General features: G+C 49.6%; 1 long non-coding RNA gene across 1 annotated transcript; it reads right to left on the reverse strand.

The window, feature by feature from the left end:
- Positions 1-1,687: 1,687 nt before the first annotated feature.
- LOC118611308 lies at positions 1,688-4,433 on the reverse strand. Its single transcript, XR_004954160.1, has 3 exons — positions 3,708-4,433; positions 3,561-3,629; positions 1,688-3,365 (listed from the first exon to the last, which is right to left on the reverse strand). It is a non-coding gene; the product is annotated as an uncharacterized LOC118611308 (long non-coding RNA).
- Positions 4,434-9,141: the final 4,708 nt, after the last annotated feature.

The raw sequence follows: 9,141 nt of genomic DNA on the forward strand, positions 1-9,141 counted from the left end.
CCCCCGGCTCATCATTCCAACAGGTTGGCTGGTTACTCTTAGAATGAACCCGAGAGCAGAGGACTGGAGGGATGTAATGTCCCGGAAGGAGAGAGTGAGACGGGGTGGGGGTGGGGGTGGGGAGCAGGAGGAGTGGGAAGGCCAGGACGCTGGCGCTATTTGCCCCATGAAGAAGGTCGGCCCCATCTGGGCATTTGGGAGGACGAGACTTTGCCAGGAGCGTGACTTTCCCACTCAGGGACGGTGAGCAGCCTCCTGCACCTGCCGCCACCTCCCAGGCCAGGGCAGGCCCCGTCACGCCAACATGACACCGAGGATGCATGGAGTCGAGACAGGACTGGGATGGGACGTGGTTTCTTGTTTCGCCAGGGCTGCGCGAACTGGTTTAAAGCCGGGGCGGCGGAGCCCAGCGTCTTGCACAGGGGTCAGCAGCAACCCCTGGCCCCTCACCCTTGGGTGCTCTCTCAATGGACTGCAGCCTCCCGTGGACCGGGGCTCTCTCTGCACACTGGTTCCTTTGGCTTAGAAAGGCCAAAGGGGCAGAGAGGACTCCCGGCGGCCTTTTTCACGTGGCGCCCCTGTGCCAACTTCTCCGCGCGCAGCTTTGGAGACGCCTCACCTCTGGCGTCTCTCCCCTGGGGCCCTCCGGTCCTCAGACAACTTGGGGTTCCATTCCCCCAAACTGGTTGGAAGAAAGAATTTGGGGTTTCAAGGAAGCGGAAGTGAACGGACCCTCTTCGAAAGCATGAGAGCGGTCTTTGAACCACTGAAGTGTCGAAACTACAAGGGGCGGCCATCTGGCTAAAGGCATGGCGTTTCCGCACCAGGCATCTCGTTTCTTGAAGCACAAAATCGGAATTGGAAATCCCAGTATCCGGTCACTGCTCCGGCCACAGGACATCGCTGGGCCTCTCCTCGCATACCTCCAGCAACAGCCGTAGGCGGGCTCACTACCTTCCACGCCAAGCCGCGCGTGCTGGATGGCTCTAACTTTTAGCATCTCTTTGTTTCCATGCTGAAATCTACCTCCAGCTAACTCATCCCCATCGGCTGGATTCTGCCGGAAACAGAGAAATGCAGGGGGCAGGTAATCATGGCTGCATCAGAATTGCCAGTGTGGACATGGGTTTAGAGGTGCAAGTGGGTCGAAGACAATATTTAAAGCTGAAAAATGAGAAATAAATACAAATCTTCAAGAAAACTCAGCTGATAGGACACCTGGCGGGTAGAGCCCCTTGTGCCCTCCTGGGCACTAGAACTCCAGGAATGGGCAAGATGGTGATGTTTCTCCCAAGGGGATTTAGCGTTTATCAAGACCAAAGACCCTGGTGTGGTCCATGTTTCAGTCCCTCTCCTGACATCCGAAGGCAGGTGTCTGTCACACCTGCCCCTCAGCCCCTTCCTCTTTGGGGCAGTCACTCCCAGCTCCTGCAAATACTTCTTATGACTCCCTCCCTGTTCCGGCCACTTCCTCTAAGTCTCTTCTCCACTGAGGTCATCATGACCTTTTCAAACTGGGCATGTGCACCTGGGGAGGTAGTTGGAGGTAAGGAAGAGATTAGGTGAAACTACAAGAAAAATATTGCTTTAAACCACAAGTATTTTAAATATGAAAGCAAAGAAGGAATCTATTGTTGAGCAGACTGCAACATCAGAACAAATTTTTTAATAGTTCAAGACACTCCCTTCCTCGCTTTGTCCTTACACGGCCTTTCCTCCGCGTGTGAGAGAGAGCTCGCTGTGTCTCTTCTCATAAGGACGCTAATCCTAAAAGATCAGGACCCCATCCTTCTGACCTCGGTTAACTTTAATTCCCTCCTTATAGTCACCCCAGGCGTTAAGGCTTCCACAAAGAAATCTGAGGGGAACACAATTCAGCTTAGTCCCTAGAAGCTCTGCTGGCAATAGTTGCTTTTGTGAATGCCCCTCGATCATGGAATCGTGAGTTCACAGTCCTCTGCCCTAAATGGACGTTCAGTTGGCAAGTCTGAGAAGCCCTGGGCTCTCAGTGCGCCTCCTGACAGGGTGATGCTCAGAGGTGGAGTCCAGTCGCCTGCCTTGTACAAGGCCAAATAGAAGTTGGAGATGCTCTGCCCCTCCCCACTCCACCCCTTTTATTATTGGCCAAAATTGAGCCAGGCTGGAGCCGTCCGTGGAGTATACAGAAGGGACAGTTTAGAGCTTGGGAACCTTGAAAGTTAAACTAGTAGAAACTGCCCTGTTAAAATCTGGGATTTCTGGCCTCTGATCTCCCAGGTTGTGGACAGAGGCAGGTCAGCTTATTTTTGTTTGGACCTCAAAATATTACATTTCTTTCAAAACCCTCTGTAATCCAAAGAGCATGTGGTGACTTCTACAGTGACAATATGTTCATTTATTCATTAGTTCAACAAATATTTATTGAGTCTCTACCATATGCCAAGAATGGTGTTTGGCAAATAGTGGTCCCCAAGGATCTAATTTAATGACTAACTAAAATCCACTGTATTATTAGCAAGCCCACCATTGCTCTGCGTGTGTGTGTGTGTGTGTGTGTGTGTGTGTGCGTGCGCGCGCGCATGTGTGTGTGTGTCTGGTTCCTGTAAGCAAGCCAAAAGAGCTCCCTGGCTGTCTTATTTACATCTTTTTTCTATTGAACAAAGCCATTTCCTCATAGTTCGAGAACACATAAATTTGCACCTTGAGCCCAAATTAATAATGACTGATGAACTTCAGACACTGCAAGCTGGTTCGACCTCGACGGTGCCAGGAAGCATCTGAACTCCGTTCTGTCCCAGCCTACCTTGTTCTTCCCCCTTTCTCCCCCCCAGCCCCAGGCAGGCACTCGGGAGCTTCATCACGTCCAGCACTCAACAGTGAAGACCCAGCTCTCACCAGCTCAATTCATCTCTGCTGTTTTCACCCAGCTCCATAGTTCTCAACCATGCTTACATCTAGAGTCATCGTGGGAACTTACAAAAGTAGTGATGCCCAGGTCCCAAATCCAGAGACTGTGATTCAGTTGGTCTGGAGTGTGGTCCAGGCATCAGGGTTTTTGTTTGTTTGTTTGTTTGTTTGTTTGTTTTTTCACAAAGACTTCCTGAGTAACACTAAGGTGCAGCTGGCATCGGGAGGCACTGATAGTCATTTGCTCAAGGGAGCTGCCAGGTTCCTCTGAGAGCCACAGCCCAGTGACGGGATGACACCGGCTCGTGAGCCCCAAGCTGAGGCCCGTGACTCAGCTTGGTGCTGATGCTAAGATTCTATCATCAGATGCAAACCTGGTGCCCAGAACTTTGCTAGATGCTGCAAGGGGTCGTCATTTACGCTCTGAGCCTCTGTCATGTCGTCTGTAGAACGGGCTTTCTCCTTCCTCGTGCAGTGTCCTGTGGTGACCAACACAGGGTAAGACATCAGACAGGTGGGCAGGGGTGGCTTTTGGGGAGCCATCAAATAGCACGGCATTTTCATCGGCTTCTCTCTTTACCAGCACCCCACATGGGTGAGAGAATTAGGAGGCATGGCGTAGAAGTCTCCCAGACTGAAGGGAACAGTGAGAATGTACTGTTGGCTAGTCTCACCTGTAGGCACCAGGGCTCACTTAGGCCATGACATGGGGATCACCATTCTATCATAGTGTCGGTTTCTTCCTAGCAAAGAGCAGAAAACCAAATTTGCACAAAAACCAAATTTGCACAGATTTGCACAGATCCATGCACGGGAGGTACCTCTCAAAACCCAAGGAGAGACCATGAAGCTGGACCTCGTGGGAGACAGGAGCCAGAGTTCCAGAACCAGGTTCTCTCCTGAGACTCATCGCCTTGCACTGCTTTTTTTGCTCTGTGTCATCTTCATTCCTCTTCCTCTGCATCCTGGCTTCTCTGTGAAAGGCAGCCACCAGCATTTCCTGAGCTCATACTTCCACAGTTCAAGCAGCAAGTAGAAACTGGCTAACACCCGCAAATGCGAGTTCCAAATGCTGTGGGGAGAGAGAGTCTGATTGGCTCCGCTTTAGTCAGGTGACCACTTCTGGTCCAATTGGTCATGTTCAGGGCTGGGCTCTCGTGATTTAAAGATAGCTGTAGGGTGAGGAGAGGTTGTTCTTAGAGAAAGGAGAGACACCCCAGTTGGTGTTTTCTATAGTCACACGCAGGGTAATTTTGGTGACGGTCTTACGGATGACCCGAGCTAGCGTGAGAGTGTCCTGGTCTCCCACCTGAAACCAGGCGTTGCCGTCAGCTCACCGCAGGGCAGGAAGACGGGAGGCGAGGGCTCTCCCGGGGTGCCCTGCCTTCCCTCACCCTTCGTGCATCTCTTGGGAGCACTTGGTACAAACACTCTCCAACCTAATTACCAGCCGGAATTAATCAAAGGTATTCCCAACTGCATGAGCGATGCTAGCCAGGAATGTCTCCGAGTAGAAATTCTTAAAATACTTCTGTTTATGAGGAAGTTTAACATGTTAACTTTTTCCAAAAGCCAGTGAGAGGAACAGTCCCCACAGACATCTGAGAGCACTTTGGCTGTCTTAATTCACTCATGATGTTTCATTAATATCAATTTTCTTCCCTGCATCCCAGCCTGGCAGGTTCTTTTTACAAGTGTTCTATTTCCCCAACCTCTTGGTTTGTGTTTCTTTTTTAACTTTTTCCTGGAATTCTTTCTCCATTTCCTGTGAAGTTCTCCTAAATCTTCTCCATAATGCACACATCTTTTGACTCGTAACAGCTTCATTTTAAAAAATGGAAGACATCACAGACGTGACGGACTTTTTTTTTTTCCTACTTGGAATTTACAAGAGGGAGGATGGAAGGAAAATAATCTAAAGAAGCAGACCTTCATCTTGTTTCTCTCTCGAGGTCGGAGGGACAGAGACTCCACCTTCTCCTTCCCCATACTGTCAGACCCTAGGAGCCTCGTGTGGGCTCCGTCTTACCTGGTCTTGACAATGACCAGAGACAGAGGACTAGGGAGAAGTTCTCATTCGCCACCACCACCACGACCGTGGTCAGGAGAAGTCGATGGGAGGTCGTTTCCATCTGGCTGGTTTCTGGCTCTCTCTCAACCCCTGTGTGTGTTGTTGGCTTGCTTGCTCTCAGGTCCATTCACTGTCTGTCCCCTGCTCTCTCTTCCCGAGCTCCCTTTATAAGTGATTTTTCAGGTAGAGTTGACCAATAGAAGGCATTGGCAGAAAACGAGAGTGGGAGGAGAAGGAGAAAGCCCATCTCTCTGTTTCCAGTGTCACCTAGGACAGTGGCCAGGTCACTTCCACGGCTCTAGCTCCTGCGTGGAAGCCCTCGCATGGGTCCAGCTCCCTCTGCATGACCTGAATCTTGAGATCCTGCTGTCCCTTCCTGCCGTAGCCCATCTTCGGGTTGTGCCATTGTCCCTTGTTTGTTGTAATCAATCCCCTCTACTACATTCTCTATGTTTGAATCACCCAGAGTCGTTTTTGTTTTCCCGATGAACCCTGATGATGTACCTATCCACTCAAAATTAAAGTTTTCTACCTGCCTATAAAACAGTGTTTCTCAAACTATATCTGCTGCAAAGGGCCGTTTTTAACTATTTCCAATCCATCACAGACTGATACATGGTCCTTCTGCACATGACTGATATGCAGCTTGGGCCACATGCAATTAAGCATGCAAATTCCACAGTTACTGAGCTGGTCTACACCATGTGTAATGAGACACATCTACCAAGCATGCCTTCGGATATCACGGCAATGTGACATTGCTATACAAGTGTCTAAACATTTATCCCCAACCTCTGTAGTGGTCTCGCCATCACATATCTCCTATAAAGAGTTTGCAGGTTGGTGTGGGATCCCAGATCACACTTCGAGTAGTACTGTTCTGGGATCTGTAGTATTCACATGACAGATCATCCCATGGTCCAGGGAGTCTGGGTGAAGCACAGATCATTTAGCCTCTGGGTTATATACAACTCCTGGATAGAAGTTGTATTTCTCCCATGGGACATGTTCCCCACAACTTTCCAATGCAAAAAAAACATGCATAATAAGAAGGGCCATGATGACTGTCACTTACCAGGGTCTGACTTCCATTTTAGTTATTAATTTATTTAATCCTCATACGGGTCCCATAATGACGCGCCATTATTATTCCTATTTTGCAGAATGGAAAAGTAACGCTCAGAGAGGTTAAATAGGTTGGCTAAGACCACACAGTTTGAGAGTAACAGCGCTGAGACTTCACCCAAACATGTCTAACTCAGTGCGCATAGTCTCAGCTATGACACTGTTGACTCACTCATCTTGTATCTTTGGCACCAAACGCAGAGACTGACGTGTTGGAGGAGGCATCGTTAGAGATGGGAATGACCAAGTGAAGCGATGCCTGGTCTATTCCTTCTCTCGACTGGGTGAGGGTCCCCCACGAGGCACCCTGCCATTGATACCCACTCTTTCCCAGCCAAATCTTCTCCATCAACACCCTCCTCAGAGAAGCCTTCCCCAGCTCTTCCAAGCCACCAGTCTCTGTGGCCACCGCTCTGACGGCCGGAACTATACAATCTGAACTCACACCGAATACCATACAGTCTTCTTGTCCCCAGACTGTACTTCAGAGGCACTTCTTGTCTCCCCACGAGTTTAGACATTCTTCGCGAACAGAGGTTTTTGTAATAACAGTGGCTCCTGGCACACAGCTAATATTTATTAAGCACTTCTTGGCGCCAGGCATCGCTTTAAGCACTTTCTCTACAATAACTTGTTTAATATTCACAACAATACGAGGGAGGTACTTTTATTATACCCTTTTGACATATGAGGAAACTGAGATGGAGAGAACTTAAGAAAGTCGCCGCGAGTCCAATGAGTAGGGGCAGGGCTGGGATTTAAAGCCTTGGATTGTTGGCCTCCGAAGCCTATGCTCTCAGCCACTGTGGAATTCTTGAATGTTCAAGATACTCCCACCTTTGTTATCTGAGTAGGTTGTCCCAGTGCCGCAGAGAAGGAAGGAAGTCCCATTATGGAGGAAGCCTTAGAGCCGGGAGGGCTTGGAGAATTTTCAACTTCCCCGTTGTGCTGGTGAGGACACCAGGGCCTGGGTGAAATGACTCAACTTGCTCAGGGTCACACACAGCAAAGCTGTGTAAGAAACATCGGAGGGGTCTGAGTGCCAGCATGGAGCTCTCCCGTCTGCACCAGGTGCAGTTACGGGTGTGCGGTATTCACCTGACTCCTGAGCTTCCCAGAGCGGCATGCAGTGTTTCCTGGGACTCCCGACAGGCAAGCCTTGAGACTGGAGAGGAGGTCGGAAAGGCCGCAGACGTGCAAAACCCTGTGAAGGTGGACGTTTCCACATAAGGAAAAGCAGGTCAGTGTAGAGCTGCGAGCGTTTGCCTGGGATCAGGAAACCTGGGCTCAGAACCCAGTTCTGGGCCATGAATTTTGGGAAGTCCCTTAACTTCTCTGAACGACCATACTTTCATCCATAAAGTATCCTAGGTCTTGGAGTGGCCAACATGCACGAAAGCCTTAGCATGCTGTGGGAACTTCAGATTTGTATCGCCCTGTTTCACCCGGAAACAAGCTTACGAGGCAGGTTCTAGTGTTGTTTCATTTACGAGGGGTCGGGAAGGGTTGCATTTTATCTGAGATCACACATAGCAAATGGCAGAGGCAGACTTTACTCCTGGATCTGACCATCTTCAGAATCCAGACACTGATTTACATGTGGAAAGTACTTAGTATAGGGTCAGCATAGGGTTGTTATTGAGCCTCTTCCCCTCCCAGACCTCGATCTTCCCATCTATAAAATGGGTAGGTCAGACTAGAGCATGGCCTACAAGTGCAAATGGCGAAGGGACCGGGCAATATGGGGTCACGAATGCTGCTCACCAAATAGCTCCGGTCACCCCCTTATGGGCACATGGTAGGATTGTGTTTCTTAGTTCCCTTTCATTGGGTGAGAACATGTGACTCTTCCAGTCAACTGAGTTATGATCAGATGTGACACGTGCCACTTATGGGCTGGAGAGACTAATCGCCAGTGGGAAGCTCTCAGAGCTCCCTCTCCTTCTGCCATATTTAAGGTAGTCTTAAATATGCATAGATGGTCTGCTTCCCAGAGTGAGCAGTTGTGGAGCAGACCCCTGGTCATGACTTGTAGCATGAGTGAGAAATACACCTTTGCTTTTTAAGCCAGCGAGATTTGGGGGTTATTGCCACAGCGTAACTCAGGGTACCCTGATGGCTACCACAGGGAGTAGAAACGAATCCCATGGGTCAAGCGATAGAACTTAATTAAAATGCACGACCCTATTCTTTTAGCTTTTCCTTCTTTTGATGGAGACGGGAGACGCGTCACATTTCACTGAACTCTGAGCTCTTCTGCAAGGCAGACAATAGCATGACCATTACGGTGGCTCCCGACACTTGTCCTCAGGGCCGGAGAGACACAGGGGTGATTGTGCTGGACCTAAGTGGGGAGCTGCTACTCGGCCCCCACCCTGGCTGTGTAGAAACGTGAGCCTGGATTGCCAGAACTTGTAGTTTTTCAAGGGAAACTGAAAATCCAGGTGTCTACTAAAATATTTTAATCTGTACAAGTCGATAAACTAATAAATAAGAAAAAAAAAAAAAAGGTAACCGTTCAGTTCAAACAAAATGCTTCTGTTGGCTGCCACCCAGACTGGAAGATTCATCATGTCCCATTCAGCCCCAACTTTCACGTCACTCTGGCTAGACGTGAGCTCCCTGTGGGCTGGACAGTGATCATCCAATTCTCATCAACATACATAGCGACGGCTCAATAAATATGTGATGGGTGAATGAATGAAAGAATGAATGAATGATATGCAGTCCAGAATGATCTCAAAGCTTACAACAGGGACCCCAGAGACACATTCTGCTGACAGCCTGGCTCGAATGAAAATAAGTGTTGAATCGTGAGGTCAGAGGGACTAGGAATAAGATCCTTCTCCAGCACCTCCCCGCAGGTGTGCTGTTCCCAGGCCTAGCAGACTCAGCCTGAGCTGGACCTGACCTAGGGTACAATGTCTTCACCAAATCATGGTGCTAGAGGCTACATGAGATAGAGCAGCCTCGTGCCTGCCGGCAAGACCCCAAGCCCCAGCTGGGAGCAAGACCTGGCCAGCTCCTGGGCCCCTCGGCAACACTGGGAAGGGCCTGGT

The sequence above is a fragment of the Rousettus aegyptiacus genome, unplaced genomic scaffold (assembly GCF_014176215.1).
Source record: "Rousettus aegyptiacus isolate mRouAeg1 unplaced genomic scaffold, mRouAeg1.p scaffold_m13_p_14, whole genome shotgun sequence".
Lineage (NCBI taxonomy): Eukaryota > Metazoa > Chordata > Mammalia > Chiroptera > Pteropodidae > Rousettus > Rousettus aegyptiacus.